A 10,241-nucleotide genomic window follows, 5' to 3' on the forward strand; every position below is an offset into this window, starting at 1 on the left:
ACAAGTGGAATGGATTTGATAACGACACACCAAAGAGGATCTCTACCTTACACTGTAAAGAAAAAGAAAACTGACAGATTTATGATCATATATTTGAGTTAATAATAAAATAATATATGGTTATTTATTTAAACTCATATTCTGGCCACATTATATTGAATTTTTGTAAAAAAAAATAATAATAAAATTTTTATTTTTTTTTGACACCAAAATTATTAAAAAATTATTTAGGGGGCCTTGAAAACATTTTAGCCCCCCCCCTAAAACAGGCCTAGTGACACCACTGCTCTCAACAACAGACTTATAGAAGATCTGCAGCATCTTGCTGGAAACCTTGAAGGATCTAAGCTTCCTCAAGAAGTACAGTCTGCTCTGTCCCTTCTTGTAGATGGCTTCACTGTTGAGTCTCCAGTCCAGTCTGTTGTCTAGATGAACACCAAGGTATTTATATTCCTCAGCCATCACCACTTCTTCTCCCATGATGGTAATAGGGTTTGGTCTGACCCTGTTTCTCCTGAAATCTACAACCATCTCCTTTGTTTTGTTCACATTCAAGATAAGATGATTGTTTCCACACCATGCCACAAAGCGGTCCAAAACAATAAAATAAAAGGACCAAAACAATCCATGCCACTATACGTGAAAGGTGCAGAAGATTCGACACGTTCTTTAGGAAGGTCAGCCATTCTCTGCTTTTCGGTTGGCCTCCTAAGTTTTCTGCAAAACACACAATCGCGTATCAGCTTGGCCACCAACTTACTCCCACCCACAATCCAGAATCCATTGGATTTAAGCTCCATTTGGGTCTGGCCTCGACCTTGATGAGACATGACTGCTTTAATCGCCCACCCACACGAAGAAGTCCTTCAGACCAAATAGGATCCAAACTGGAAAGAGTACTAGAGTTTGGAATGTTCTTTTCACCTTGAAACATCTTTACCTAGTGAGAAAAAGCTTGCTGTTGTACAATCTTAATCACTGCTTCAGCTGCCCTTTCACGCTCTTGAACAGTCACATAATCTCTATGGTGCTGTTTTGAACTCAGCCTCTTAATTCTTGCAACAACTTTGAGAAGTGTTGACCAAGAGGAAAAACGACTCAGACGTTCAAGGATATCATTACTGCTGCCGGTTTCAGCTGCAAGCGCTTGAATTGTCTTTACTTCAGGATCACCTACAAGTAATTCTGGAGTAGTGCTGGGTATCAGATGTAATTCATGCTTCAAAAGAAACCTTGGTCCTCGCAGCCAGTTCGTTAAACGAATGTCTGCAGCACAAAGACCTCTGGATGCGTGATCGGCCGGGTTTTCTGAAGTCTCCACCTAATGCCACTGATTTGGATCACTGTTATTTCTAATCAGCTGAACACGATTGGCAACACATATGTGGAACCTACGAGCATCATTACTGATGTAACCGAGCACAACTTGTGAATCAGTCCAGAAATATTCTTGGTCAATTTTCATGTCAAGTTCACATCTTAGCATGACACTGATTTTTGTAGAAACAACTGCTGCTGCGAGTTCCAACCTTGGGATACTTGTAACTTTTGAAGGTGCAACTCTTGCTTTTGCCATCACGAGACTGCAATGAACTTCTTTCTCATCATTAATATACATTAATGTAAGAATATGCACCATACCCTCCACAACTGGCATCAGAAAAATGATGCAGCTCCACTCTCACAATATTGTGGAAATTGGAGGGATGGTAACATCTTGGAATCGAAATCTCATTCAACTTCAATAGACCATTTATCCATTCCTCCCACCGTGGTCTTATGTATCTACTGGGAGTGGATGATCCCATCCTATGCCTCTATGACAAAGCTCTTGGAGAATACGTTTTCCACTTAAGCTAAATGGAGCGATGAATCCAAGGGGATCATAAAGTGAAGCGATAATAGACAAACAACCTCGGCGGGTTGAAGGTTGATTCTTAAACTGACATTAAACATAAAAGTGTCACTTTCTACCAACCACTGAATACCAAGCGCACACTCCAATGAGGTTGGATCTAAACCAAGATGTTCAATGGCTGTTGCTCTTTCTGAAGGCTCTAAATAAGCCTGAACGGCTTCCTCATTTGAATTAAATTTATGAATTTATGCTAATTACCCACAAAACCAGACTAGATCAATGTGAGTCACTCCTCCAGCAATTATTTCAAGTTCAGCAAAATACGTGCTCTACTTTAAATCAGGTTTCTCACCGAATAGTGTCCATAGATAACTGTTTAGGTACGTTGTTGCCAACTAATGTAGCTTCTTCAACCTCCTCCACCGTCCCTCATTCATCCACCCCACTTCCGGTCAAAGAACCAGAAATTCGGCCTTCCGAATTGTTTGAGGGAGATACAGATCACTGTTGAGGATTTTTGCTGCAATGCAATTTAGCGTTTGCTCAATCTCCTTCTCTGTTTCCCTCTCATGCTGCGAAAATAATATTTATGGTGTCTGCATTAAAAAAGAGAGCTCTCTGATGGGCCCAAGTGTTTTTTACAAAACATTCTTTGGAAACCCTTAACTTTCAACTTTTTGTTCAAGAGTTTTCGACCACCCCCTGCAACGAGAAGAAGCCGCCAAGCGTTTACGCTCTCTTCATCAAGGCCGAAAAACAGTTGCTGACCATTCAGTGGAATGCCGTATCATCGCCGAAGAGGCCGGTTGGGATGAACTCGCCTTTCTGAGCAAATAAAAGACCAACTAGCATCTCGAGACGAACCTTCTAGCCTAGGTGAATTAATGTTATTATCAATCAGAATTGATAATCGCCTAAGAGAACGGCGAAGGGAGAGGGACTCTGTTTCCCACAATTCCCAGCTCTTGAGTCTCCGCCCCAAGGATGACGTACTCCCGCACCAATCCGTACCGTCGGAACCGGAACCGATGCAGGTGGGACATACTCGGCTAACTCCCGAGGAAAGACAGCAACATTTTTTGGCAAAAGAATGTATTTATTGTGGTGGAAAAGGACACTTTGTGGCTAAATGCCCACTACGGGGAAACGGACCAAGGGGAATTTGTCCGGTCCCTGTAAGTTTTCCCCTGCTTCACTTCTCTTATTACCGGCTACCATTATCGCCGAACACACATTGCTACCCATCACCGGCTTGGTGGATTCAGGGCCCGAGCTCAATTTAATCTCAATGGACTTAGTGGAATAACTGGGACTACCTATACCTATACCCCTAGACTCGGCTCGCACCGTGGCTGGCCTTACCGGTCAGACCCTTTCTCGTAACGATTCTAAGGTTTCCAATCTTCGTGTGCTCGTGTCCGGTAATCACCATGAAATAGGTGAGTTTTACATCTTTCGTTCCTCCTCCCCCCCAGTTGATTTTTGGTTTACTGTGGCTTCAGACTCATAATCCTGTGTTGAATTGGCTTGAAAGACAAATTGAGTCCTGGAGTGATTTTTGTTTACAACACTGTTTAAGATCTGCTAGTGCCACTTCTGGGAAAAAAGTAGCAGAGTCTGTAGAGTCACTTACCTTATTTCCGGTCTCCTGAGTCTGTTTGTCACCATACTGCTCACTGTTGGCTATTTTGAGATTCCTGACAACACTATTTTTATGAAAAGTAAATAACACTGTGCTGCACAGGAGTAGATCGACTGAGCCAAAGCAAAAAAGAAAATTGTAAATGGACAGAACACATTTTCAAAAAAAAAAAAAAAAAAACGATGAATGCACTATTTCAAAGGCTTATTTATGTATTTCACCAAAAGTGATTTAAAATGGCATTTAATACAATAAAACAAATGATCAAGAATGTGTGACAACTAAAATTTGTGAAACAAAGTGTATATAGGAAAGAATTTGTGAAACAAAGTGTATATAGGAAAGCTCTGAATATTTCCAGTGGTTTCAGGGCAGTGTCCAGGTACGCCGTCACAGTGGTAACAAGGGTTCTCTCCTCATCTTCCACTCCCTGTGCAGCCCACACAGTCTTTGTCGGTTGCAGGAAGAACATCTTAACACTGAAAAGGGAATACGATTTTCTGACTTGAAAGATGCTGAAATTTTAATTCAGTTGATCTCACCTGTTAATGAACGTAAATGTAATAATGTCTTTTGAGTGGACAGGTGGCTCTGCTGCTGTGGCTGCCTGTATGTTGGCTGCTGCTGGCTGGACACCATTTTGAAAGTCATTGTATGGTTCACTAAATGATTCACAAACTGGTCCCTCTTGTCAAGGGTTGAAAAACAGTACAGCCAATGAAAGTGAGATGTGACTTTACAGGGTAGACCTGTCAGGGTCTGTGTTGACCTGCTGTTGCCCAGCTCAGCTCACCTCTCTCTCTCTCTCCCTGGTTCTCAGGTATCTTAGTAAGTCTTTTGAGCCTGAAACCAAACTGAGACTCTTTGGCAGCTCCAAGTCTCACCAGCCTGCCCGTCCGCTCCAGCCTCCAGTTCAGTTTCACCGTTCCAGAAGACCACCTCTGCTTGGATCCAACTTGCCTTTCCCCCCCTTCCTGAGAAACCTAAAGGATCTGTAAGATCATTTCAATTGCAAATCACAATCACCACAATTCACAACCTGCTCAACCTTTAATCTGCCTCTCCTCCTCCAGAGGCACCCCGGACCAGAACCGACAAAGGCGTTTCAGCAGAGTAAACTTTTGTACATAATGTAAATAAATTCCTTAACTAACCCCCTTGTTTCCAAGTGTAAGTCTGCATGTAGGTCAGGAAGCTTCCCTTCACCATGACAAGACCGCTTCTAAAGAGATGGAATTCTGCAGTAACCAAAATAAATAAATAAAATTAAAAATAGCAAATATATATTTATGAAAGAAAATTTACACTCAAAATAGAACCAGGACAACAATTCACAGTGTAATAGCTGCAAACACAAATGCTAAAGGTTACAACACATCATCAAATATACAAGTGACTGGTTTTAAAAAGGTAAGTTTGAAATTACTTACTGTATACTACTCTACCAATATTATTATAGTTTTGTGGGATTTTCCAATTACTTTTAAAAGTCACAATGGCCTCTAGATAACATAAATCTTTTGCAGATAGTGAAGTTCCTTTGTCAAAGTGATATTGCTCAGACAGCCAGAGGCAGGTAGTAAATAATTACAATTACTCATTTACAACTACTTGAGTAACTTCTCTGGAATAAACTTACCTTTAGGAGTAGTACTTAACTGAACAAAGAACATATTTTAACCATAAAAATGCAAGAGACACAGACACAAATGTGTGGTTTATGTTAAAAGTCGCACTTCTTGTTTGTACTCAAGCTTTGCTGTTTAAATCTGCCCAGCCTGATGTGTCGTTTGTAGATTAATCACACAAGCAAACACCACATATTGTCAATGGAAGAACTTATATTAGCTACTGTAAAAAATTGTTTAATAATTTTTTATTCATGTATGATTAAATGAATGTAAAATATAATGATGAATGAATTATGATCAGTTACTCAGTACCTAAGAGTAGCCATTTCACCAAATACTTTGTTACTCTTATGTGTGTAGTTTCTTGCACAGCTACTTATTATTAAAAATATATTGAAGTAGTGGTACTCTTACTAGAGTATCACATTTGGGTACTCTAACCACCTCTGCTCGCAGTTTAGTTTCTAAAAAGATTACTGACTTTTCAGAAATTCGCCATTGGTGTATAAAAACATATATTTCACAAAAAACTAGAAAACTGATAATTATGTAAAAACATTCATGTCTGTCTAGTTCAGTTTCACATACCGTTATGTTGAACCATAGCAGTACTTGTTCACCACCTGGTATGACTCTTCTGTACGAGCGAAGGGGGCATCTGTATTTATCGTCCTTGGAAAAGGGTTGTAATTTATCTCCTTTCTAAATGTTGCAAATAGATACATGGATCTGTACAAACTGTGAGCACAAGCCACATTTCTCAATTATGCGTGTTATCTACTTTTCTATGTTTCTCTAATGATGCGCTGCAGAGAACTAATATGCTATGCTACATGCTAAATCTAACCTTAGCTTGTATGAATTACGAATTTAACTAGTTTACAACTGTTAATGCTATTCTCAACTTATTCTACATAAATGTATTGATTTATTATGTGAACAAAATTGTTTTAAGAACGTAAAAATACTTTTTGCTGACTTTGTATGGTTTCCATTGTGAATCGTTTCACGAAAAAAATCAGTGGAAAAACCTCTTGTGGAAAAGCACTGCATTCTATGACTTACAGGCAGTTGCAGATTGCAGTTTATCAATTATGGAAGAGGAAAGGGCAACAGGAGTTATGTTCGTGTGTAAAGAATGTTGGGTTGTTATTGCCAAGAACCTTCCAGAACAGTGAGTTTGAGAGTAGAGATTGTTAATAATAATAAGACAATTCCTAGAAAACAGTGTGTTTGTTCTGGGTCGAGTGTGTTCAGTCTGGGTTAAGCTAACCCAGCTGTCCAGGCTGGTTTCCTGTAAGTGACGTAGGAGTTATGTAAACTTCTGACCAATCACGAACTGGTCAGAAATATGCAATACACACTAATGTATTCTGTCTGTTTAAATACGCCCAGTCTCAAAGATTCTTTGGGATCTTTTGTGGTATTTCTGAAGATGATAAGTTGTGATAAATAGAAAAGTCCCCCGTGTTCTGGCAAAGGAGAAATAGTGATTGCTGATTCATTTCTGATTAAGAACTGCCTTTAAATCCTACTCTCTCAACCCCACTTCTTTAAGGTTGTCAGGGAAGGTGATGACGGAGGCGAACCCAGAACGCAGACTCATTGTAGAAATAAAAGAAATTTAATTAACTAAAGGATAAACAAAACAAAGGCTGTTGTGGCAGCAAAAACATAAACTAAATCCAAACTGAGGCAGAAACAGAGACAGGAACAGGCTCAGGACCGGGAACAGGCAGGACAAAAACACACCAACAAACAACAACGAACCAGCGGAGTATAGGAGGAAATGACCAGGTTTTAAGCATGGAGGGTGACGAGGTAATTGGACACAGGTGGTTGATAACAATTGACACCAGGTGAAGGTGGGCGTGGCCGCAGACTGGGAGTAGCAACTGGGGAGTAGTGACTGGTGACAGTAAACAAGAACAGGAAGAAACCAAACTGAAACAATAACTCAAACAGAAATAACAATTCAACAAACCGGAACATAAAAACCCAAATTCTTACAAAGGTACTTTTTTAAAGGAACTAGTGGTTATGAAAATAGCGCCCCCTTCATTTCTGGAGTGCAGTAGTCCCATTTCCATATATGGTATGGAACTGACATGTGGTCTGCCCCCCCCCTTTCTGTTTGCTGTAGCAAGGTCCCACTAGGTCCAACTGCCTTCCCCTTCATCCTCTTCAAAGCTTCCCAAACTTCATCCTCACTAATCTTTTCCACTTCCTGGTCTACAGTTTCTATGATCTCTACTCTTCTTTCTCTTTCATTCTCTTAATTTATTAATTCCTTAAAGTATTTCTTCAATCTTCCCATCACACTCTCCTCTCTTGTTATAACATTACCATTTCTATCTTTATTATGCCTGGCCAGCTGCACATCTTTTCCAGCCTGATCCCTCTGTCTTGCCAGTCAATACAAGTCCTTCTCTTTCGCCTTCACGGCCAGCCTCTTGTACAACTCCTCATATGACTTCTGTTTTGCTTTTGCTACCTCCCTCTTTGCCCTATGTTGCATCCCCCTATATCCCTGTCTACTCTCTCCACTCCTCTCACTGTCCCATTACTTTCTGGCTAACCTTTTCCTCATTATAACTTCCTGCACTTCACTATTCCTCCACCAGGTTTTGTTATCATCCACTGTCCAGATGACACACCAAGTACCTTCCTACCTCTCTCTAATCACTTTGGCTGTAGTAGCCTAGTCACCTGGAAGCTGTTTCTTATGACTCAGAGCCTTTAACAGCTCATTTCTGAACTCCTCACAGCTTTCCTTTTTTCTCAACTTCCACCACTTGGTCCTCTACTCTGCCTTTACTCTTTTCCTCTTCTTCACCACAACAGTCATCCTACACACCACCATGCGATGCTATCTGGCCACGCTCTCCCCTGCTACAACCTTACAGTCCACAATCTCCCTCAGGTTACCTCTTTTACACAGAATGTAGTCTGCCTGCATCCTCCTGCCTTCACTCTTATAGGTCATCTTCCCTCTTTTAGAAATAGGTTTTAACTGCAGTCATTTCCATTCTCTTCGCAAAATCCACCACCATCTGTCTTTTCTGGTTCTTTTCCTTGACATCAAATTTGCCAATCACCTATTCATCTCTGTTCACCAACATGTCCATTCGGATCTGCTCTGATGACCACTCTCTCCTCCCTGGGAATACTCCCTATAACTTAATTGAGATCCTTCCAGAATTTCTCTTTCTCTTCTACATTACATCCAACTTGTGGAGCATAACCACTGACAACATCGAACATCAGACCTTCTACTTCTACCTTTAGACACATCACCCTATCTGACACTCTTTTTACCTTGACTACATTCTTTGTTAACTCCTCCTTCAGGACCACCCCTACTTCATTTCTCTTCTTATCCACATCATGGTAAAACAGCTTAAACCCTGCCCCAATGGTGCGAACCTTGCTGCCCTTCCTCTTTGTCTCTTGCACACATAATACATCTACCTTCCTCCTCTGCATCATGTGAGCTAACTGCCTACCTTTGCCTGTCATTGTCTCTACCTTTAGAGTTGCTACCCTCAGTCCTACGCTCTTGCCTTTCTTCTTCTCCCTTTGCTTCCTGGCATGCTTCCCTCCCCATGGTCTTCAACTAATAGTAGCACAATTTCTGCCAGCACCCTGGTTGTCAACAGCACCGGTGGTGGTTATTGTTAACATGGGCCTTGACGGATGAAGTTTTGTGTCCCATGGATGGATTTGCATGTTTGTTATGGCAAAAGTGTTTTACATCGAATTCCCTTCCTGACACAACCCTCACCAAATACCCGGGCTTTGGACCAGCACAAGAGATACAGTGGCTTGTGCTCCTTAGCAGATGGTTTATCTATACATTAAAGATAAGATCTTTTATTAAAGAACCTAAAGTTTCCAAACTTAGAATGGGAAGCAGAACCTTCAGTTATTAGGCTCCTCTCATGTGGAACCAACTTCCACTGTCTGTACATGAGGCTGAGACCCTTCCCACGTCGATAACTAAACTTTCCTTTTTGATAAATCCCATAGTTAAAATTGGCATGGGTTTCCTAAACAGTCTCTTAGGTATGCGGGTACAGGTTTGGACTGCTGAAGGCACACTGACAATATTTCCTCACTCTGCTCTTTACTCTTGCTACTCTCCATGTTTGTATTGTCTATTGTGGCTGTCATTAACCTGTTTTTACAAACTTCTCCTGAACCAATCCTTTTGTGCTTCCTGCATCTATTTCCTGTCCTCTCAAACTTCAGATGGTCAAGACATATGTCTGGCTATTTTGAACCTGGTTCTGTTTCTGCTAGTGGTTTCTTCTTTTTAAAAGGGAATCGCTCTTTCCACTGTTGTCTCCATGCTGCTCAGGATGGAGGATTATGACAAAGTGAAGACTCAATGCAATCTGCTGGCTTCAGACAGATAGCTTTTACCAATTAGCATTACATTTGTTCTGAGCAAATTTTAGTTGGATTGGAATCTGACTTGAAAGGGTTAAATTTTACAGTACAGCCCTAAGACAACTTTCTTTGTGAATTGGTGCTAAATCAATAAACTGATTCAGGCATCCTGTCTACTCATGTCTTATGTTTCTATGTTCTTTGTATGTTCTTTGGACAGGCTGTACTGAAATGTAATTTTGTACCACAATCATGCAAATGTCAGCTAGTTTGACAATAAAAGATCCTTGAATCCTAAATTGAACATTGAGTAAGACAATTTTACTTTTATGAACTGAACAAATAGGTGCTTATAATTTGTTTCAGTTGTATTCGAAATGCTTATACACTCTGCCACTCTTAAAGAACATCACATATTTTTCATGTTTCACAATTTATTATTACAAGAAGACACTTTTTTGTTCATCACTAACAAATATATTTTTAATAAAAAAGTGAAATAAAAGCTGTTACACCTGTGCTGCAGTTGATCTTAAATTACACTGAGACATGTCAGCAGGTCCTTCTCAAGACTGTTAATATGCAGCATAAATTTTAACAGCCAAATGGGTTCTTGGAGCAAATGAAGCGATAAGCAGAACCACACTGGGTGTTCCGCCAACCACCTGAGATTAAAAACCAAAGATTGTGTATTAAAACAATGTAAAACAAACAAAAA

This window comes from Kryptolebias marmoratus, linkage group LG14 (assembly GCF_001649575.2).
Source record: "Kryptolebias marmoratus isolate JLee-2015 linkage group LG14, ASM164957v2, whole genome shotgun sequence".
In the NCBI taxonomy this organism is placed as follows: Eukaryota; Metazoa; Chordata; class Actinopteri; order Cyprinodontiformes; family Rivulidae; genus Kryptolebias; species Kryptolebias marmoratus.